General features: G+C 34.5%; 1 non-coding gene across 1 annotated transcript; it reads left to right on the top strand.

The window, feature by feature from the left end:
• Window positions 1–927: 927 nt before the first annotated feature.
• Window positions 928–1,031, top strand: LOC112916592 (U6 spliceosomal RNA). The gene has a single exon (XR_003234328.1). It is a non-coding gene; the product is annotated as a U6 spliceosomal RNA (small nuclear RNA).
• The last annotated feature ends 23,224 nt before the right edge of the window (window positions 1,032–24,255 follow it).

Consider the following 24,255-nt stretch of genomic DNA (forward strand, 5'->3'; position numbering starts at 1 on the left):
AGCTGGCTACTGTCTGTGCTAATGGAAAGACAGCTCTTTGTGTTTAGTGGGATGATCTTACTTGATGAAAAGGCCACTGCAATTAGTGCATGCTGGTTGGCTGTGCTGGGTGACAGCAGCACGGATGGTGTAATGGCAGCTGCCAATAACCCTAACTTCAAGAAAACAGACAATTAGGCCTTTGGTCCTAACACTGTTAGTCCCTCTACTCCAGACCTCTGCTCGGCTTTTACTGTAAATCTCACAAGGGCAATGTGGTACAACCTCACCAAACACAACAACTTGGTCAAGAGGTCAATTACCTGTCTCCTCTTGCTTTCTGTTCCTGACTTCCTCAGACAGACACACATACACACACACACACACACACACACACACACACACACACAGATAGAGAGAGAGAGAGAGAAAGAGAAGGAAAGAGAGAGACACCCATGCACAAAGTTAACGGACATAAATATTCCTTGTGACTCTAATTTAAAGGAAGCTAATGTGTGAGCATCAATATTTTAAGATGCAAAATTTTAAAATACACTTTTAAAAACAGGGTGGTAAGAGCAAGATGCTAAACTTTATAATGCAGGTAACAGATATCTAATGGCAACCGATCTAATATTTTAAGACACGTGTAACACTCCATATTAAAAAACTATCAAAACCCTAGAATAATTAGAAGTTCTCTCCAGTTTAACTCTATTATTTTAGGATTTGATAAAGATGGATGAAATATGTTAAAACTTAGAGCATACACAACAGTGATAATGCAAGTCATTTCAAGGCTTTTCCTCAGTGCAACTCCGATAGATACAATGCTTAGCTGGGAGTACAACAAGTTAAATTAAGTACTGGAACACACATACAAATACTGACATACATACACAGATTGTACCAGAATAGATAACTCTGTGATCAGGAAAATTCAGTCCAGTGCCCGCTTCAGCAGCACAGATGCTAAAATTAGAACAATACAGAGATTAGCATGGCCCTTGTGCAGGGATGACACACAAAATCAAGAAGCAGGCTATATTTTTAAACAAATATTCTTTTTTATTGGAGTAATCCTGACACACAATGTTCCATTAGGTTCAAGTGTACAACACAGGGATTTGACAAGTCTATGCATTATGCGATGGTCGCTACAAGCGTAGCTACCTTCTGTCACCATACAACACTAATACGACACCATTGACTATATGCCCAATGCTGTGCCTTTCATCCCCATGACTTATTCATTCCATAACTGAAAGCCTGTACCTTCCACTCTAAATACTCTTTATGGACCTCAAATTTAGAACTCTTCTTAACTTTAAAAGTTTTTCTATACTTGTTGAATAGGTAATAAGCATTACTAACTCTAGGTAGGCAGGTGGTGAAAACCAAAGCTATAGAATGGGTATAATGCAAAACAGCAGACTGACGCTTTATAAACCATAGACGTAAGTTTCAGATAGTCAAATGTTGAAGAACAGTTTGGTATATTTAAAAGATAAAATATGAGAACTAAGGCTTCAGAAATGAGCAGAGAGCTAGCAATCAAAATCATGAAAAAATAAACTTTGAGAGAGCCATAGAGCCGAGGAAAACTGAGATGTAATAGTATCTAAGATAGAAGAAAATACATGACCAACGTACTTCAGAAATACAAATCCTTAATACACATGCACAGAAACTCATGTTCACTCATATGTAAATAAAGGCTATTCAAAACACCTGAGTCACCCAAATATATAAGTTGGGTAATACAAAATTAATGAGAGCATGGAGACACAGACATTCTCATCTTCTTTAGGGGAGTATAAATAGTGACAGTCTTTCTCGAGGTTAATTTAGAAAAATTTATCCGAAGTCAATAGAGAAAAAAAAAGTTACTCAAAGATTTCGATGCAAGAACATTCACTGCAGTATTGTTTATAATGAAAAAAATGAAAATAAGCGTAATATATATCTGGTGGGAGGGGATTAAGTGACTTTCTCATGCCACATGCATAAAATAGGATAACCAATAAAAGGAATGAGTGGGTTTATGTAAGCTGATATGAAATGTTCTCCAAGACATAAATATAGAATTAATTTATTTGTATGCAAGTGTACATAAAACAAGAACATATATAGGGATATTTAGATATTTATGCATATATATCTCCATATGCATGCTTTATGTATATTAACATTTCTAGAACTACAATCAAGAAACTAGTAATAGTGGTCATCTATTGTGAATTGTAGATGGTAAGATATGCTTTTAATTTGTAATACCTTACACTACATGCATATGTATTATTTTGATCATTTTTAAAACTAGTTAATTAAATGTTTTTGTGTTAATGATCTCTTAACTAATATAAAACTAGCCTAAACATAGAACCTAAAGAATTGCACTCTTCATTCCTTTGGCAAACTTTTTGTTGTTGTTGTTATCTATTGTAGATGTTAGATTTATGTTCATCTGGGAACATGTAATTAGTAATTTGCCTGACCACAAGAATCTCATGGTCTACTTGGGGAGATTTAAAATAAAAGGGTGCTGTGAAGAATGCTGCACATCATAGCAGACATAAGGCACAGGATGTCAAGGAACTATGCCTAGAAGACCCTTGATTTAAGTCTCAGATGGCAGATGGGGTCAGCCACGTGAGGGCATGCATAGGCCCCAGGATTTAAAGCACAGAAAACAACATGGACAAAGGAAAAAGGGAGCATGCAGGTACTTTTATGTGACTCATCCTCAGAAAACAGATAAGTGGTGAAAGATGAATCTGGAGAGGAAAGTAAATATTTCAAAGGGAAAGATGATGTGTAATAACCAAAAAGACCTGCAAAAGTTCCAAATTACTTCATTCATTGAGATAGTATAATGATGTAGTTTTCAAATATGTTGAAAACTAAGAATCATCTGGGTTCCATATTAAAAAAGGCAGATTCACAAAGTCCAACACAAATTCATCAAAACTGATAATCTGCATGCATAACATGTATTCTTGGTGATTGTTATTATCTGACAACTTCAGAAAACATCCGTAGAAGGTTAAAATATCCATTAGGCCGTTTATCTTTAGCCAAAACTTGACCCACCAGAGAAAAAACGACCAGCCCAAGTGAAAAACTCCATCTTTGAATTTATTTCCACAGTGGCAAATATTAAGTAAAATATATAACACAAAATCTTAATTCCACCAAGCTCTTATTATGAGATGATTGTTTACTTTCTTGATAAATAAGTTTAAAAAGTGTATTTCCTTGAAAGCACCTCATAGAATGAAGAAAGTCCGTAACCTTTATTCATCTGAGTTTTTAGGACAATTTATTGCTAATCCAAATTATAAAGTAGTATGAACTTATGAACATTTTATTTTTTTCTTATGAACACTTTAAACTAAATGATTCTACTATGAAATTGAAAATATAGATATTATAAAATTCATTTGAATAGTTCACATTTTTAACTATTTTCAATCTTACTCTAGTTCCTTAAATTTTTGAATTGTTTTATGACTTTAAAATACATTTCATTCATATTAATTTTACCTTCTCCCCTAAACAGGTGAATCACTTTGCCAGTAACAAATTACTGTACCTTAATAGTTACTCTTTTCTAGAAGTCTGGAAATACAAATCTCTTACAGGCCAAGCCACAGCAAAGAAAAAGAAAATGTGTTTCTAGCTTCATTTCAGCCCTCAAGATGGTGTGCTTGTTGGTTTGAGTATTAGGCTTCTGTGGTCTAATTGTAAGAATTGATCTCTTTGTGGCTCATTTAACATTGTTCTGCTCCATTTCGAAAGACTATACCCTTAAACCTGTCCATCTCTCACATACCTGCCATTGGTCAGAAGGAAAATGAGAGAAGAGTGCAGATGATTTCATAGAAAAATACACAACCAATAAATTCAATTCAGTTCAATTCAGTTGAACGAAAATTTAAAGAATTCTATACCAAGGATACAAAACTATGAACCATGAACTGGAGCTCAAAGATGTTATGGTTAATAAACACATATAAATATGTAAAAAGAAATAATACAGTTTAGTGTGGTAAACATGATAACAGAAATATATACAAGGCACAGGAGACAGGATTATCGGGTGAGAAAATAAGGAAGAAGAATGTATTTATGAATTTAAGATAATTCTAAATGATAAGTAAGCATTCATAAAATTTATATGGTTTCGAGAAAGGTTAATTCTGAGCAGAAAGAATAGCCTGCCCAAAAGTACATGAAAGTGCACATGTCCAAAAACGAGTATTTAGTATTGATGGAATGTACATTTTGAGGAGGAGAAGGAAAGCCACTCAATCTTACTGAGGCATTTTTTCAATTTTTGAGGTATCTCATTCTGCTATATTCATGCTCCCAGTGAAAATTTCCTCCAAATGCCCATGTACTCATGTAATCGCAGGTCCTAGAGAAAAAAATGTGCAGAGGGACCATGCTGAGTAAAATTGCATTATTTATAACTAAGATTCTCAGATAAATTGTGTTACATTAAAAATATCCTAATTTCAGACTTATTATAAAAGGAATCCTGATGCAATCCTAATCTTCAATTATAAACTTTTTCCAATAAAATAACAGTGTAAAGAATCACAAAATCTGGAGAAAATCTAACAATGTATTTTTCACTAGGACTTTGAACAGCTTGTGTAATCTATCCACCCTATGATTTTTTCCCCTATACCACACCTTGGTTCTTGCCCGGATTTTATATCATATCAGCCCTTGAAACAGAGACAATGGTGCATATGAATTAACAAAGTCCAGGTAAAAGCTCTCATCAATCACTTAGCACTCTGGAAACACCATCTCTTGACACTGTCGCCATAATATTGTGTTTATAACAGTACACATCTAACTTGGGAAACTCTTAAAGTTAAAACAGGTCAATAATTTCTCCCAGGTTTTGGTTCTTTTCTTAATCTAATTGGCATTGTAGGATCATAGGTCTACTATGGCATCCTAGACACTTTACACGTCACCACATCGACCACATAGGCAATGCTTGGTCACAGTTTTGGTGGAATGGCATTCAATTCCTCCTGAACCAACGGCAGACATCCCAACAAACCTCTGTTGCCTACAGTTTCTCTATATTCAATGGGAGATTTTCACAAAATCATTTCTCATCCCTATTCCTACTTTTAATAGTATGCATGTCTACCTTGTCCTCATGTTAGGGTACAGCCACAGGTTTCTGTATGAGTCTACAAAACTGCTACATGAGTAATAAACTTTGTATTTTCATCTGGACTCATTGTCTCACAGATTTATGAAAGTGAGGCAAGTAAATCTAGCATCTGTCATCACAGTGTAGCTTATGGGCTGCTTGGTCACTCTACAGACTTAGTTACTCCTAAGGTCCATGGAAAACATTGCTTCCCCTTGAAGGAGAACTTATGTTGGGAAACACCACTAACAGTAACTTCCAAGTCCTATCTGTAAAATATCACTATACAGTTAGCATAGAAACATTCTATCCTGTAGTATGTTAAATCTCACTTACCATACTAACATCTATTGGACACTTACATATGCATGTTCTAAGGGATTTATACACACAATCTATTTTAATCCTCACACTAACTCCTTTCTTAGTTCAAATCTATAAATGAAGAAATTGGGGTTTAGAGAATTTAAGTAACTTCCCCATAGTTAGTACAGAGCTAGATGAGCCATAGCCAAAGTTGGAATATACAGTCTAATTCAAATGTCCTTATTTTTAGCTATAAGGTGATTCAACCTTGCCACTCACAGTGATCACACCAAGTCTGATTTGTGTACACAGCAATCTGTCTTACTGTGGCTTTTTACGGCAAACAAAACTGATCAGCTTATGTGATCAAATGTGATTCCTTCATTTCCTCAGAAGATCAATTTCTCTAGCAACAGTCACTTAACCAATAAGTCATTTCTAAGTCATGTGATTATCTTCTACATGATAATTAAACATTTTAACACACATCTTTCAAGGTTGCCCTTTGTGTGGGACCCTGGGTGGCATTGCTGGTTAAGCGATCTACTCTTGGTTTCAGCTCAGATTCAGCTCAGATCTCAGGGTCATGATCTCAGGGTCCTAAGATCAAGCCCCCTGTTGGGCTCTAAACTCAGCACAGTGTCTACTTGATATTCTCTCTTCTTCTCCCTGTCTGACTTAGCAACTGACTCGAGCTTTTTCTGTCTCTCTCTCTCTCTTTCTCTAATATAAGTAAATAAACCTTTTTTTCCCTTTTTAACATTTAAATTAAATTAATTAACATATAACATTATTGGTTTCAGAGGTAGAGGCCAGTGATTCATCAGTGTTATATAATACCCAGTGTTCATTACATCATGTGCCCTCCTTAATGCCCATCACCCAGTTATCCCATCCTCCCACCCCTATCCTCCAGCAAACTTCAGTTTGTTTCCTATGATTAAGGGGCTCTAATGGTTTGTCTCCATCCCTGATTTTGTCTTGTTTAATTTTTTCCTCTCTTTCCCTATAATCCTGTTTAATTTCTTAAATTCCACCTATGTGTGAAATCATATGATAATTGTCTTTCTTTGATTGGCTTATTTTGCTTAGCATGATACCCTCTAGTTCTATCCATGGCCTTGCAAATGGCAAGATTTCATTTTTTGATGGCTGAGTAGTATTCCATTGTATATATAAATACCACATCTTCTTTATCCATTTATCTGTCAATAGGCATCTGGGGTCTTTCCATAATTTGGCTATTGTGGGCATTGCTGCTATAAACTTTGGGGTTCAGGTGCCACTTCAGATCACTGCATTTGTATTTTTGGGGGATAAGTAAATAAATCTTTAAAAAAAAATAAAGTGGCCTTTAAACAAATTAGCCCTTTAAACACATCACACTTATTTAGGCCAGTTTTAGACCTATCTTTATGAAAATATAAGGAACATGGCAATGAGTGATCCCCAGTAATGGATATCCTATCTGTCCAAGACTCAAAATCAAATATTGACCTATGTTACCACATATATACTCTGAAGTTTTTATGTTATTTGCTGTGTGCTGCTACCTACTTTCAGCTTTTTAACAACAAAATTTCAAGGAAAACTTTGCCATGTCCTCTGCATAGTAGAGTCACATTAGAAACAGCCACCCTTCTACTCTCCAGCCTCTTTGGATTCTCCTTTTGACTAGACAGAGATATGCAGTTATCATCATTTGAAATGACCTTGTTTTCCCTACCAATACAGAGTCTGTATTACCAATACAGAGTCCCAATCAAGGAAAAGAAAAGAGAAATGAAAGAAAAGCATTTTCAGAAATGCTGATTACATTAGTAATCTCTGGTTTTATAATATTTATGAGAACTTTGGTTTAATTAATGCCTGTGTATGCAGACCAAACCTTATTTTTATAGTTGTTTTTTTAGTATAATATTATTTTAAACTGTATCTATATACAGTTTAAGATATTAAGAATGTTCCCAAGATAAAATTTGCTAAGGAAACTACAGGAAATTCAGTATAGACTTTGTGTATGTCAATCAAGCAGAATAAAATATTTGGCTCCAAAAAAAGTCTTGGCAGATTTTGCCAATAAAGAGATTTGATAAACACTAAGAGAATACTTGCCAATGACAAATCTAGAAACTAGTATATAGGGTATCTTTTGGATTGAGCATATTATTATGCATATAAAAGAGATAAAATAATCGTTCAAATTCTAGATCATTAAGGAACAAAAAGAAATAACAGTGGAGAATTGTGAGACAGATTTACATGAAAAGATGTGCCCTTTATATTTTGTGTTGACATGTTATTCTTCATCAATATAATTTTTATAAATACTATTATCTGAAAATTCATAAAGGGGCACACACAGGATGATATTTTGTTATTGTCCATCTGTACTTTCTGGTTAATGCATAAAGTCATACTAATTTAAATGACCATAACAAATATCTTAGTCTTTGAAAATTGACGGAATTAGTTTTACATATTTTTATTCATTTGTTTCAATTTGTGAACTGCAACCCATGGCCTCTGAGTACATGTGCATGATAAAATTATCAGAAAACAAATTATAAATAGTAATCACTGACCTCTTTCTTAGCCACTGAACTTTATCAATGGCCTGACCCAAGATCCCAGGCCTGGAGGTCAATCAACTTTCCCCTATCAGTTCATAAGGCAAATAAATTTCTAAATATAATCCCCCACGTGAAGAACTGCCAACTTCTAGTTTGATGAAGCTAAGATTTACTGAATGTTGCCTGTAGTAGTTATACAGCAAATTTTAATTGTGAAAATATAGAAGCAAAATTTACTACAGTGATCTTATGGGAACTAGTTTATGCATTTAATTCATTTTTTTCTAAGTCAATTTACACCAAAAATACAATTTAATCATTTAGAATTTCTATTCTAAAAATAAGTTTACTTCAAGAAATATAGTTTATTTTTAATAAAACTTCATATTGACAGAATTAGCCTAACAGCTATTGGTCTGAAAGCTATAATAGATTCTGAATTTTTCAGCTGTTGCATTTTCCACACTTAAATATAGTGGTGAGAATTCTGGGGAAATACAAAATAGTTACTTGATATTTTGAAATAAAAGTAAATACTTCCTTTTATTCTTTAATGTTTAATAATTGCAGTTATTGTTTTTCTTCCTATCTTTCTCCACATGTTTATGATATTTGCAACATTTTGATGTCATTCAAAAGTACAAAATATTTGTTCATTAGGGCCTTACTCTCAAAGAATAAAAGATGAGGGACCACGAGGGAAAGAACACGGACAGAGAGTCAGAAAACATGTCGAGTCTTTCTTTAAAACTGTATTCACGTGGAAGTGGAGTCTCCTGAATTAGATCAAAACAAATGAAGAAATAGTGAAAAACAGCACAAAAACTCAAGGCTTAAAGAGTACTATTAAGTATTCAGAATGTGTGCTATAGGTAAGGGAAAATTTTGATATTTTAAAGTCAGATTTTTTTTGAGTAGTTAAAGAATGGTAATCTATCCTAGGACAAACATGAAAAGATGTAACATATTTATATGGAGACAGAAAACACCAAGAAGAGTCAACACAATATTGAAAAAGAAGAACAGAGTTGGAAGACTGATGGTACATGACTTCATGACTCATTATAACGATACGGTAAACAGGACAGTGTGGTGTTGCTAAAGAATAGACAAATAGATCAATGAAATAAAACACAGAGCCCAGAAATAGACTCACATAAATACGGTCAACTGATCTATGAAAAACAGGCAAAGGCAATACAATGGAGCAAAGATAGTCTTTTCAACAAATGGTACTGAAACAACTGGACATATGCATGACAAAAAGTAAATCTAGACAGAAAACTTATACCTTTCAAAAATTAGCTAGAAGTAGATCATGGGCTTAAAAATGTAAAACACAGAACTATAACACTCCTAGGAGATAACATAGGGGAAAACCTAGGTGACCCTGGATATAGTAAAAACATTTTAGAAATCTTTGATAAGCTGGACTTCATTGACATTAAAAACTTCTGCTCTCTGTAAGACTCTGTTCAGAATGAGAAGATAAGCCACCAATTGGGAGAAACGTTTGTAAAAGATACAGCTGTTAAAGGACTTGTTATCCAAAATGTACAAAGAATTTGTAAAATTCAATAAGAAAACAAACCAATTAAAAACTAGGCCAAAGACCTTAACAGGCATCTCACTAAAGAAGGTATGCAGATGGAAAATAAGCAAATGAAAAGATATTCCAAATCATTAAAATAACAATGAGATCCCAGCACAAACCTATTAGAAAATCCAAAATCCAAATTGCAACAACAAATGCTGACAAGGATGTGGCACAACAGGAACTCTCATTCATTGCTGGTAGGAATGCAAAATCTTAAGATCACTTTGAAAGACAGTTTGGTGATACCTTCCAAAGGTAAACATACTCTTACCATGCAATCCAGCAATTGCACTCATTGATATTTACGCAAAGGACTCGAAAACTTACGGCCACATAAAACCCTGCACACTGATGTTTATAGCAGTTTTGTTTCTAGCTGTTAAAACTTGGAAGCAACCAAGATGTCCTTCAGAAAGCAAATGGATAAATTGTTGTATATCCAGACAACGGAATATTGTTTAATGCCGAGAGAGAAAGAGAGACACAGAGAGAGGCAGAGAGAGAGAGAAAGAGAGAGAGCTAGCTATCTAACCATGAAAAGACATGAAGGAAACTTAAATGTATATCACTAAGTGGAAGAAGCCAAAGACTACACACTGCATGATACCAACTATATGACATTGTGGAGAAGGCAAAGCTATGGAAATAGTAAAAAATCAGTGTAGGGGAACCTGTCGGCAATGTATTCAATAATATGTCACAGAAATGTTCAGAGGTATTTGACTTGAAATGACATTAAAGCCAGGGCTCAATATTAGTATCCAGTTCCAACTTTTGTTAGAAGTTAAGTTACTTTGGGTTGCCTGGGTAGCTCAGCGGTTAAGCAACCGACCCTTGGTTTTGGCTCAGGTCATGATCTCAGGGTCGTGAGGTACAGCTATTGGAGGGTTAGAACTTACAGTCTCAACCTCAACCTCTGGACTGGGCAAGGGGGCCTGGAGATTGAATCACTCACCAATGGCCTATTATTTAATTGATCATGCCTATGTCATGAAGCCTTCATAGAAACTCAAAAGGAGAATGTTCAGGGAGCTTCCAGGTTGGTGAACAAATGGAGGCGCTGGGAGCGTGATGTGCATCGACAGGGCAGGGAAGCTCAATGCCCTTTCCTTATACCTTGCCCTATGCATCTCTTTCATCCGGCTGTTCCTGAGTATCCTTTTATAGTAAAAAGGAATATATATATATTTACTATAGGAATATATTTACATAGGAATATAGTAATTAAAATGTTTCTTTAAGTTATAGAGTTAGAACTGCTCTAGCAAATAGATCAAACCTGAGGAGTGGGTCAAGGGAACGTATGATTGATAAACAGTTGGCCAGAAACCTCAGCTTGCGATTGGTATCTGAAGTGTGTGTGTTGTGGGGAGGGGCCGGAAGTTCTTAACTTGTGGGATCTGATGTGATCTCTGGGTAGATAGCGTCAGAATTGAGTTAAATAGTAGGACATTCTGCTGGTGTCTGAAGAATTGTTCGCTGGTATGGAGGAAACCCCCCACCCCATGTACACACACACACACATATACACATACACACACGTGTTGGAATTGGATATAGAAACCCAAAAGAGCTTGTCATTGTAAAAGTAGTTTTAAAAAGTCCTTCTTGGGACACCTGGCTGTCTCAGGCATTAGACCATGTGACTCTTGATCTCAGGGCTGTGAGTTTGAGCCCCACATTGGGTGTAGAGATTACTTAAAATTAAAATCTGAAAAAAAGTCTTTCTTGAAGAATATATTAAGTTTCAAACATGAGGAAGCTAAGATTTTTCTCAAATATACCTCATATGTGTGATTTGAATGACAAACATCATCTGATTCTGATTCCCTAACTGGTAAATTATAATTGTTGACCTTAAAATGAAAAGGGGAAAAGTGCTGGGGCAAGCAAAGCATAGCATTCTTGTTTCAGTATATACTTTTCTTCTTTTCTCCAAATGTGCGCTTAATTTTCAGAGTAGCATGATAACTTCTCTCAAAAGCCATCATTCTTCCCCAAATATTAGATAGGTGACAAATTTAAATCTTAGCAAATAGGCAAACTTGGAACCTTAGGTTAGAATACAGGTAACTTACTTAATCCTTAAGAAATGAATATTTAGCAAAAAGAAATGGACCTAATTATTCAGAGGATATCATTTCAATTCTGTTTACTTCTTACTAGCACATACTATCAAAACTGACCAGAGTTATTCCTTGAGAATTTTATCTACTAATATCATTCTAAGATATTTTTGTTGAAAAAATCACCCAAATATTTTCTTGTGATCTTATATCTTTGTTATAAAGTTATAGAGACTACTATAATAAAACATCAAATCTAAATATAACAGTAATACCAATAAGTCTGGAAGTGCAGATTTTTAAAAATTCCCCCAATTTAAAGTATTGCTTCTTATTCAACGCAGATTCTTCTCCCCCTAAATATCTGTGATGATATGAAACCAACATAATAATTAAACACTAGTCTAAGGCATGCTTTGGTTGTCCTGAGAAGTTTAGGAAAGAAGAGGTGAGATGGAATCTCTAACAGGATTGAGACCAGAGTACCACACAGGAGGGAACACAAAACAAAAATCTTTTGCCAGGAGCAAAATTCTAGACCTACAATGACCCTCACTTCTCTGGAAGGGGGAAGTAGAAATGGTTATTTTACCAGCAGGACTCAGCTGAAAATACATACATAGAATTAGACAACTACTGCTGATTATTATTCAATCCTTATTAATTTGCCTCATTAACTGAGAACCAACAATGGACTGAGCACTGTCGAAGTTTTATTTTAGTATACACAAAGATTTTGTGGGGCACCTGGGTGGCTCAGTCAGTTAAGTGTCTGCCTTTGGCTCAGGTCATGATCCCAGGAGCCCTGCATTGGACTCCCTGCTCAGTGGGGAGTCAGCTTCTCCCTCTCCCTCTGCCATTCTTCCTGCTTGTGCTCACACTCTCTCTCTCTGTGTCAAATAAATAAATAAAATATTTTAAAAAGAAAGGTTTTGCATTAGTCAGAATATGGTTAGAATTACAGATAGGAACAAATAATAAGATTTTGCCAAGATATTACCTCCTCGAAAATTTTATTGGTTATCTATAGTGTAAAAGAACACCTTAAAATTTAGTGGCTTAAAACATTAATAATTTATTATTCCTCACAAATCTGATGGCTGGCTATATAATTCCTCTGTCAGATTTGCTGTCACACTAGGGACAGCCAGGACTGAACATTGAGGATAACCTCACCAACTACCCGGCTCCTTTTCCCTCCGGAGGGTCTCCCACTGGCCTCTAGGCTAGAATGATGTTTTTTATATGGAAGCCGTTGGGCAGCATTTCCAAAGGATGAAAGTGGAAGCTTCAAAACCTCTTGAGAAGTAGGCTGGGTGGTTCACACGATGTGATTTCCACATTACATTGGCCAAAGACTAGACCAGATAGAAAGGATTAAAGAATTAGCCACATTTTTTAAAGGGAGATGGCAAAATACTGTGACTATGTTTTCAATTTACAATAGAAATAAATAAGGTTTTTTTCATAAGTACATAGGAGGTAATAAAGTCTTTGTTGATTAAGATCAGAACTGTGTGTCTAACAGGACACTGGTTTGCCTGCTTCCTCTGATTATTCCATTTTAACCTTATATGGTTTTCTTATGATGAAACTGCATTATGGCAAGACTTTGAATATTCTTCCATAGTCTTATAGAAATCACACAAAGGAGGGATTCCCAGGGGGCTCAGTGGTTGAGCACCTGCCCTGGCCCAGGGCGTGACCATGAGGTCATGGGATCGAGTCCCATGTCTGGCTCCCTGCATGGAGCCTGCTTCTCCCTCTGCCTGTGTTTCTGTTTCTCTCTCTCTCTTTCTCTCTCTCTCTCTCTGCGTGTATCTCATGAATGAATAAATAAAATATTTTTTAAAAAAGAAGTCAAAGGAAAATAGAGTAAAAAATATCAAATCACTTAATAAAAGAACAGAATTTAAAGGGATATATCTACAAACAAAAATAATTTTTATATATTGGTTGGCAAGTTTAGAAAGTGCTTTTAAGTATTAAGCTATTTGATTTGATTCTTATAATTACTCCCTGCAGAAGAGAGAAAAAGTATTTTTACTCCTATTATACAGCTTTAACTCAAATATTTAAGTGATTGTTCTGAGAACACATTCTGAATAGGTGGCAGAAGCAGATCTAGAATTAGGTTTGTTTGTTTGTTTTTTAATTTGGGTTTTCTAAGTTTAAAAATTGATCCATTATGTTTCCGTACTAAGCGAAGTTTATCTCTTTCATATAATGAAAAGTTAGTTAGAATATGAATACTTAGAACACTTTCTGGACTTTTTTTTTTTTTTTTTTTTTTTTTTTTTACTTTTCATACTCTTTATGGTCTTTCTTCTTTCTATCTTTTAATTCTCTTTTAGGAAAATAAAGTCTGATTTTTGTTTGGTTAACCATTACACTCATAGTGGTGTGCTTCCTGTGAATGGACATAACTGTCTAATAATTATGATAATGTGGAATACCAGAGGTCTATGGACAAACTAATCTAATTATTGTAATCAAAAATTACTCATATCATCTGTTTCTTATTGTTTGAGATCTGTATTTTACAAATTAAAAAAATAGTATATCCTTACTTAATTGCTAATTCAAAATGAATACACAAATCTAAAACGGTTTCATTTGTTCCAAAAAATTTAATGTCAATTCATATAAATATACACAGATACTCTAAAAGAAATCATACCTTACCTAAAATATTTATTTTGATCTTTTCTTATATATAAAAAAGATTATATATCAAAACTATTAATTTGGTGTTGTCTATTTTAATATTTAACTAATTTAGTATCAACTATGGTTTTAAGATTCTATTGTCACTGGATATTAAAAATTAATTCAGGACAAATGTGTCAAGGAATATTAAGTTATAATATGCTTGAGAAAGATATAATGTAAGTATCACATTAGGAGCTTCTTTACAATTTTGGAAAGCAAATTGTTAACTTGTTTAGACTAAACCAAGCTGAATATTTAAGAGTGAAGAAAATGCCTTTTTACCACTTATATCATAAAATTGGTGAGCTATAAACAGCTACAAAGCATCTGTACTGATGCTCACTTATTTAAAAAATGACATTAAAGAAAATGACTCATGGAAAGTTAGACACACACCAACATATGGAACAACGGACTTTATCATAATGTGTCGTATAATGGAATCCTTAGAGTATAAACTTACCTGTGAAAATGTGAAGAAAATATCACTCATTCACTTGACCTCAGCACATTTGGAAATTAAAGACAACTAATTGCGACACACTAAAATTTTCCAAACAAATAATTTATATTACCTGCTCTTATGCAAAATTTACTTCTCTCAGTGGATATTTCCTATATACACTATAGTAACCATAACCAGTAGTTAAGCAATAGATTATCACCATTAGACAATTCACATAACTTTAGAAAATAGGATTCTATCAACATATTAAAAATATTCATCCCCAATAAATAATACATTCTCAAAAAAGTCAAGTAAAAAGAATGAGCAATGGTAGAATTCAAGAACAAAATGAGGAGAATGTCATATTACATTAGAACAGCTATAACAATTATGAACCTTTATGACCTAAATAACATAGCAATAAATTACATCATGAAAAAAAGAAAAAAAAATTAAAAATACAAAGAGAAATTTAGGAAAAAGACAATGACTATCTCTCTATCCAAAAGAACAATAAAACTAAAAATGATGATAAAGATTTAATTAACAAAATTAGGTAACATAAATACACTTGTATACACAGGCCATATTCACAAACACTATATAAACACTATATAAAACACCTTCCATATATTTGTGGAACATTATAGATTTCAGTAATGACAATTTCTACCCACAAACTGAGACTTTTGCAGGTGACATTTATGATCTGCACAGAATATAAAGAATAACTATTTTGAGACACTAAAAGGTAACCAAATTCAGACAGAAATAGGGAAGCCTGGTTCTTGAAGAAAGGGTACTGTACTGGATGGGACTTGGATTTATACAGTTTTTACATGACTGTATCCTCCAGTTCCTGAAGTAGAGGGCAGCTCAAACCGAAGTAGAAAGGCACAGTCCCTAAGAAAAGAGAGTCCTAAGGAAACAGAGGATACAATTTAGGGTTTCCTAAATGGTTGGGAAATGAAGGAAGAAATCCCTGGAAGGAGATAACCAGAGAAGGAGAAGTCATAAAATTTGCATATAGATGCTACCGAATTCCTTGTCTGACCCCTAATCTTTGCATGCATAAGGAAGGTTTCAAGGTGAGGTGACATAGCTAGAAGGCTAAAAACTGGGCAGAGATTTCACCTTCTGTCAAGTGAGTGAGAATTGAGTTTGAGTTCAGCCAAGTTAACTGCATAGCAGATCAAAAACAATACACTTCAAAAGAAGATAAAATACAGAGATTCTACAACATATTTAAGGAACCACATAGAGCTGACTCAAATGGAAATTTAACAATGGGTTTAAAGCAATTATAAGTCTGTTCAAGAACATAAGGAAATATATAATCATAAAAATGCAAATACAATATTCATAATAATGAAAATAGTTAAATTTAAACCCCATAAGTATAACATACTGAAAATGTTTCAAGTATGAAAATTAAAAAAACTGAATAAAACCAGAGTCCCTGAAAAATGATAAAGAAAATTAAATATTTTGAAATAAATAATGAAATATTACCACATGAATATTTTAAGGACACATAAGACATTGCCTAAACAGTAACAAAAATGAGTGCAGAACATTTTGAAGGAAAAAACGCCAAGAAAAATTTTAAAAGTTAACAAAAAATAAACAAAAGTCACTGTTTTAAAAATATTTGTAATATATATTTACATTTATATATTATTTCTATATTTATATATTTTCCATATTTATATTTACATAAAAGCCTTAATAAGGGTGATCAAAGAAAACAAAGAAGTGAAAATTGTGAGGGGTTTTCCATTTTCCCCATCTTTCTGCTTTGAGGGCAGCATTGGACATGGAGTTATATAGCAGTATACCAGTGATGGAACATCATGAGAGAAAATTCACTTTTCTGGCCAGAGAGATTAGGAAAAGCAGAATTTGTGATCCAAATACATGGGTGGAATCCCTGTTAATTTTTTTTTCTACTTTCTTTTCTCTTGCTGCTTTGCCCTGAGAGTGACCAGAAGTGTGGAACTGAGTAGCAGTGGAACTCAGAACTAAGTTTCTGAGAGAAACCTTATTTTTCTAGCTAAAGAATCAAGAGAAAGGGTTTCTGAGAACTGGATAGTATTAGAAAATTTCCAGAGGTATGATCTGGAAAAAAGGATATCCTAATTCTGTATATGAACTGGTAAAAATCCCAGACTCTTTTCCGATTTGATATGCACAAGATCAAACCAAAGCAATACAACAAGCTGAGAACTAAATCAGATAATTAACTACAGCCCAAATCCAAGACTCTAACCTTGGAGAGGAGTATGGGCAAGCTAGAACTGAGACATTAGGAGAGGTTCTAAAAACTGAAGCAACATTAGAACTATTTGCCACAGAAGGTGACCTAGATTTGAGGTCTGTACCTAACCAAGTTAATTGTCTACTGAAACAGATAAGATCAGCACTTCCCACAAGATAAGAGGAGCAAAATTTTTAAATTTTCAAGATAAGTCCAAAATTACCTGGCATGTAAATAATCAGGAAGCTATGACAAATTCCAAAGGGAAAAGATAATTGATGTCACCTTCAAAATAGCCCAAATTTTGGAGCTATCAGTCAATGATTTAAAAGCACCTGTTATAACCATGCTCTCTAAAGTAAAGATAAATGCTTTGAGATAGAAAGGTAGAAGTGTTCAGATAAATAAAACCTGTATTTAAAAATGAAAAAAAAATTAATACTAAAAAATACAATATGTGCCATTAAAGGATATTGACTTGATAGAATCAGGATGACAGAGGACATGGTTCATTCACTTAAAGATAGTTCAATAAAAATATGAAATCTCAAGAACAAAAATAATTGAAAAATAATAAAACCTTAGCAACCTGGGAGGCAATATTAAATGATGTAGTATTTATCTCAGAAGGAAAGAAATTCATGCAGAAAACATATTTGATGAAATGGTGACCACTGTTCAAATGTGGCAAAAGGCATGCATTCACAAAAATAACAAATTCAGCAAACCTAAATAGAATAAACTTAAGGAAGAGGATTCCCAGGTACTTCATAAGCAAAACATTGAAAAACAGAAATAAAGAAAAAATATTAGAAGCAATCAGAGAAAATGGCATGTTAGAGGTTTACACTGTTTTAAATACCTGTGGGTTTCTCACCAGAAATACAAGCCAGGGGCCCCTGGGTGGCTCAGTCCATTAAGTGTCTGCCTTTGGCTTAAGTCATGATCCCAAGGTCCTGGGATTGAGCCCCAGGTCAGGCTTCCTTATCAGCGGGAAGCCTGCTTCTTCCTCTCCTCCCCACTCACATTCTCTCTTGCTATCTCTGTCTCTCTCTCTCTCAAATAAGTAAACATACCTTTAAAAAAATCATACAGGCCAGAATATATTTAAAATATTGAAAAAAATTGTTAGTCCAATATTTTATACCCATAAAAATGTTATTCAGAAATGTTGGTGAAATGAAGTCATCCTAAAATGAAGGATAACTAAAAGAATTTCTTTCCAAAAGATCTTCTGTAGAGCAAATAATAAAGTTCCTTAGGCTTAAGGAAAATGATAGCAGAAGGAAACTTAGAATTTCAGGAATGAAAGAAAAACAAGAGAAATGGTAAATATCTGGGTACATTTAACAATATTTTTCTTCAAAGTTATTTAAAATATATATACATAATTACAAATGACTGTATATAATTAATATTATGAATGAATATTATGAATAAACATATTGAGTGTAATGAGAGTAAAAATTCTCACTTTTGGGAATTTGAATTATTGGTATGAACTCATGATCTTTAAGAAAGAGAAAGATTAATGGATAGATAGGAAAATGATATTTTATATGTCATATTCCCATTCTTTTGCCTCTGAGACAGCCTAGGAGCAATGATATAGGTAGTAATAAGCACACATAACACCCTGATCTTGGCTTTTAAATATCTTTTCCACTAAAGGTTGTGAAGCATTTCTGGAGAAAAAGCTAATTCCATAGCTGGGATATGGATTAACAAGTAAGCCTGAAATGTCTTCTACTGCCCTCAGTAAGAAAGTATTCAAAGAATGATGGGGAAAAAACCAAAAGGACATAAGAGCTAGATTCAAAAGGCTCCCACTGGATAAATCTGACACAAATTGAGCATCAAACATAAATAACTGTATTAATGGAATGCAATCCATTGCATACAATAAGAATACATGAGGCATTCTAATGTAAGTGAATAAATAAGTAGACAACAAATAGACTATAAGTAGTTTATAAAGCACTCATAGTTGTGCTTAAAGCACTCCCAAGTTGTGCTTGGGAGGTATCTATTTAGCCATATTAGTGAAAATGGAATTTCTAACAATTTGTTTTGGATCTATAAACATATACCACTGGCTTACACATAGTATAAATTTAATAAATCTAAGTAAAATCTAAGAACAAAATACAGCAAGAAAAACAAATACTATTGCATTTATTTAATGGTATTATTTTCAGCAATTTATGCAATTATAAATTTTGCAATAAATGTTAAAACAATTTATCCAAACTACATGTTTTTATCACCTTTTGAGTAACAGATTCCTTAGTCGGCCATATAAAAAAAACTACTCCCCCAAGCAGCATCCTTCCCTTCCTGATGCTTTCCATGATAGAGTTCCCAAATATTTCACAAGGGAATCCCATACAGAGAAAATGAGACACACACACTGCTAGAAACGGGACACTGGGGAGCTTACGAGGATATTAATACACGTGAGTCACAGTAAATTAAGCTAAATGAAGGGCTGTCACATAAGGCATCGTGTCTACTGATTACATGTGAGCGATCCGGGATGAACTGCCAGCTATCACCTGTTCACTCAGCAGCCAATCAGAAAACAGTAACGTTGCTTCTAGGGGTAGTGGAAGTAAAGACCATGATCTGAGTGGATTTTCTCATTTTGCCCTGTTATGTTTTCAAACACTGACTATACATCAAATGCTGTTGATTACTTTTGTTTTAAAGATCAGATCCTCCGAATCACAGACTCACAATATTGTTAATTTAGATGCCTAAAAAATGCGGTCTATTTTTCCTGTTTCAATTTATAATGATTTTTGTCTTCATAATCTTTTTATATTCTTCCTGGTTCCTGTATTTTTCAAATAATCATATTCTTTTCTCTTAATTAAAAACATTGCAATTTAATATGCTTTTTTGAAAAAAAGAAATGACAAAAGACAGACACAAAGGCAAGTTTATTCACCTGGTTATCCAATGCTAGCTAAAGTATTGCTACACTAAATGTAAGCCTCCACTAATATTTTTCTCTCTGGTAACTGACCTTTTACGATTCAATATAAGGAAGTGATTGGTTTCATCTGCTAACTTTGAAGTCAACATCATAGCTTTACCTTTTATGCTGAACACTATTCAGTTCAAGTTCTATTTTATTAGATACCATATTTGGAAAACAAAGCAGATAGTTCAACTTGTGTGTCATTTGAAATTTTACAGCTTTTCGTGCCATCTTATGCTTTTTTTAATTGATATATCCTCATAGAGCATAAGCATAAAATAATGGGAAGTCCTTTGGATTTTACAATGGGTTAAAAACCAAATTCTAAGGCTAAGGAAATTAAGTAAAGCAAACTCCTTAGTATCAACAAATTATGCAAGTAATACCACCTTTGCGAACCTGAATTCTCTTATTTTTAAAATGAGAGTGTTAAACCAGATAATCTCAAGGGTTTACTGTATATATGTGTGATATATATTCATTTAAGCAAAATGAAAATTAAAGAGACATGAGAATACACTGTCTATAAGACTTCCAGTTAAGATGGTCTTTTGAGTTCTGATATGTACTTCCCCACATCCCCACCTCTTAAGGGTATCCTCGAATTTACAGTGTGACTCACTTCCTATACCACACTGCCACACACAGTTCCAAATATCCACTTGTCTTAGAAGTGCCAATCACCTGTCTTTGGCCACCACCTGCATAACTCAGCCAACCAGCTATATACCTGGAGTTTTAATGACATTTCTAGCCTTGGTTGAAGCTCTGTACCAAGAAGATAGGGTATGACATCCTGAGATGCTGTCCCAGAGGTGATGCAATCTTTTAGTATTGGGACCCCATAGATTGCTCCAGAAAAATCCCATATACTAAATGGACATATCTATACAGCTCTTTCCCCTTGAAGCTTGTCATGAAGTAATGCCCATATTGAGAGCATGTCAATTAGCTTACATTCATATTTCTTATCTCAGTTTCCTTTCCTTCATCTTTTCTTCTTTAGTCCTTTCTTCAGACTCTATTTTCCAGAGTATTGTCAAAGCACTGATATATAAATTGTTTATATACATCTTTTTCAGGACCTTCTAGATCAAACAGACAAAAATAAGTTAAAACATGTACTAAATTTCACAGGTTAGTCTAGTTAGCTCATTCCTAGCCTGTTTCAAAACAGCAGAAAACACACAGATACCTTTACTGTGAGGTTGTATGTTAATCTGGTAGACTGTAATTACTGGTTGCTAAAGTTGTGGATTCCAAGGTTTTCAAATTCCTCTAATGTTCTTGGTTTTTAGCTCCCCTGTTGTCTTGGGTTTCCCAAAGAACTTCTTGAATAGAATTTATGCATTGCAGATTCTTCAGTTGCAATCAACTGGTAGCACACAGGAGTCCTGCTGATAAATTCTGCAATAAATATTAAAACAATTTATCCAAACTACATGTTTTTATCACTTTTTGGGTAGCAGTGGTGGTAGCAGTAAGATGTAGAGAAGGGGATTAATATCATGATTAAATCTCATTTTTTTTCGTGCACTTTTGTCCTTGGACTGTGACCTTCACTGTTTTGGGTTTGTCTGTCTTTTTTTCTTTCTTTCTTTCTTTCTTTCTTTCTTTCTTTCTTTCTTTCTTTCTTTCTTTCTTTCTTCCTTTCTTTTCTTTCTTTCTTTTCTTCTTTTCTTTTCTTTTTTTTCTTTTCTTTTCTTTCTTCTTTCCTTCTTCTCCTGAGGTGAGGCAGAAAAGCTAGATTTGGCTGGAACTGGCTAGTTGCCTTTCTGCAGACTGGATGACATAAGACTCTGACAAAGTATTTTCTCACTGGAGAAAGGGCCTTTGTTATGCAAAACTCATTGGACACATTTCAAATGTTTACTTTCCCCCTCCTCTGCCAATGATCAAGGGTGCTTTCCCTTGGTTCTTCAGAATGAGTATTTGGTGGGGTTCCTGGAATGAAAACCTATGAAAGTGTGGGAACCTCTTAAGGCTGGATCTTCCAGAACTGTTTCACTCTCCGAATAACCCACACTCAGTCTCCAGCAATTCATCAAAACTACTATTTAAGTCTTCCTACTAGGTTATGGCTCCAGGGGTTTCCACTCCACAAAGGTGATCTCAGTGGTGCTTCCTTTTATTCACTCCTCTTTCCAGATGCCAATGTGTTGACTTTCCCTGTGATCTCAATTCTTTCATGGGCCCACAAAAAGTCATTGATTTTCAGTTTGCTCAGCTTTTTTTATTGTTGTAATACAGAATTGCTAATTTCTAAGCTCTTTATAGTTAGAAGCTAAAATCAGAAGTGCTTAGAACTATTTTTTATAAGAAAGGACCATGAACGGGGATCCCTGGGTGGCTCAGCGGTTTGGCGCCTGCCTTTGGCCCAGGGCGCGATCCTGGAGACCCGGGATCGAATCCCACATCGGGCTCCCGGTTCATGGAGCCTGCTTCTCCCTCTGCCTGTGTCTCTGCCTCTCTCTCTCTCTCTATGTGACTATTGTAAATAAATAAAAAATTAAAAAAAAAAAAAAAGAAAGAAAGGACCATGAACAATTCCATGTAGATATTTGAACACTTTCATGTAATAGATAATTTTCTAGAAAAATATAGATTGTCAAAAATTGATTTATAAAAAATAGGAAATATAAATAGGATTTTACTAATAAATTTATTTGGTGACTTAAACTTTCTTGCAAAAGATAGTAGGCACAAAGATTCTTACATTAAAATTTTTAAGGCTTTTATGAAATAAAGAATCCTTAACTATAAAACATTTTTTTCCACAAAATAAAGAAGAAAGAAAAGTTCCCTATGAAGAACCTAGGAAAAGAGGCACCTGGGTGGCCCAGTGGTTGAGCATCTGCCTTTGGCTCAGGTCATGACCCTGGGGTCCTGGGATCAAGTCTTGCATCAAGCTCCCAGCAGGGAGCCTGCTTCTCCCTCTGCCTGTGTCTCTGTCTCTCTCTCTCTCTGTGTCTCTCATGAATAAATAAATAAAATCTTTTTAAAAATTTTTTAAAAAGAACCTAGGAAAAGAAAGGAGCTTTTTTTAACCTAATAAAATTTATTTAACAGAGGCCTATAGAAAGCATGCTAGAGAATGGTGAAACTTATAAATATTTCTATGAAAGTCAGAAATAAGACAATGATACCACATAACACCAATTATATTCAGTGTTTTACCAGTGCTTCTATTTAAATAATAAGACAAGAAATATAGATTTAAGGTAGATACCTCATTGTTTCATTTCTTACTGTAATTTTTTAAAAAGATTTTATTTATTTATTCATGAGAGACACAGAGAGAGAGAAAGGCAGAGATCCAGGCAGAGGGAGAAGCAGGCTCCATGCAGGGATCCCGACGTGGGACTTGATTCCGGGTCTCCAGGATCACGCCTTGGGCTGAAGACAGGCTGAGTCACCCAGGCGTCCCATTTCTTACTGTTATTGGCAGAATTTACTTCCTTTATGGTTCTAAAAACTGTCCCCATTTTTGCTGACTGTCAGCGAGAAATAGATCTTATGTCCAAAGAGCCTTTTGAGGCCCCGTTCACCTCAACAAAACAAAACTTCCTTCATTCTAGTTTTGACTATCTCTGACTTTGTCTTCTGCTGATAGCCTGAGAAAATACCCTTCTTTTGAAGAGCTCAAGTGATCCAGTCAGGCCTACTAGAATAATCTGTCTTAGTCTCAGCAGATTAATAACCTCAACTACATCTGCAAAATCCCTTTTGCTAAATGACATAACCATGATAGTAAGACCACAGGGTGGAGACCTTAGGGGAGTGAGGGCTGAGAATCCTACCAACTATGGTACTCATGCCACCGATTTCGAATTGCAAGGATAAAAAGGAGGGAGCAAATTACCATCAGTTTAACATATCAGGAAGTAGAATTAATGCATCGTGGAATTATGCTCCAAACTGAACAAGGACATCGAATTCTCCTCTAAGACAAATTTCCACTCTGGGATGATCTTAGAAAATATACTGTATATACCTCCACAAACTAGACATAAAATGATAAGACGAATTCTTGATCTTCCTGAGCCCCTTAAAAGTAGGAAATGTTTCTTTGAATTATTTTGTTCCTTTAGCCTGCAGTGGCTAGAAGGCAGTGAACTGATCAGAGTACCCCAAGAATGGTCTTCACCACTG

The sequence above is a fragment of the Vulpes vulpes genome, chromosome 3 (genome assembly GCF_048418805.1).
Source record: "Vulpes vulpes isolate BD-2025 chromosome 3, VulVul3, whole genome shotgun sequence".
NCBI classification, from domain to species: domain Eukaryota; kingdom Metazoa; phylum Chordata; class Mammalia; order Carnivora; family Canidae; genus Vulpes; species Vulpes vulpes.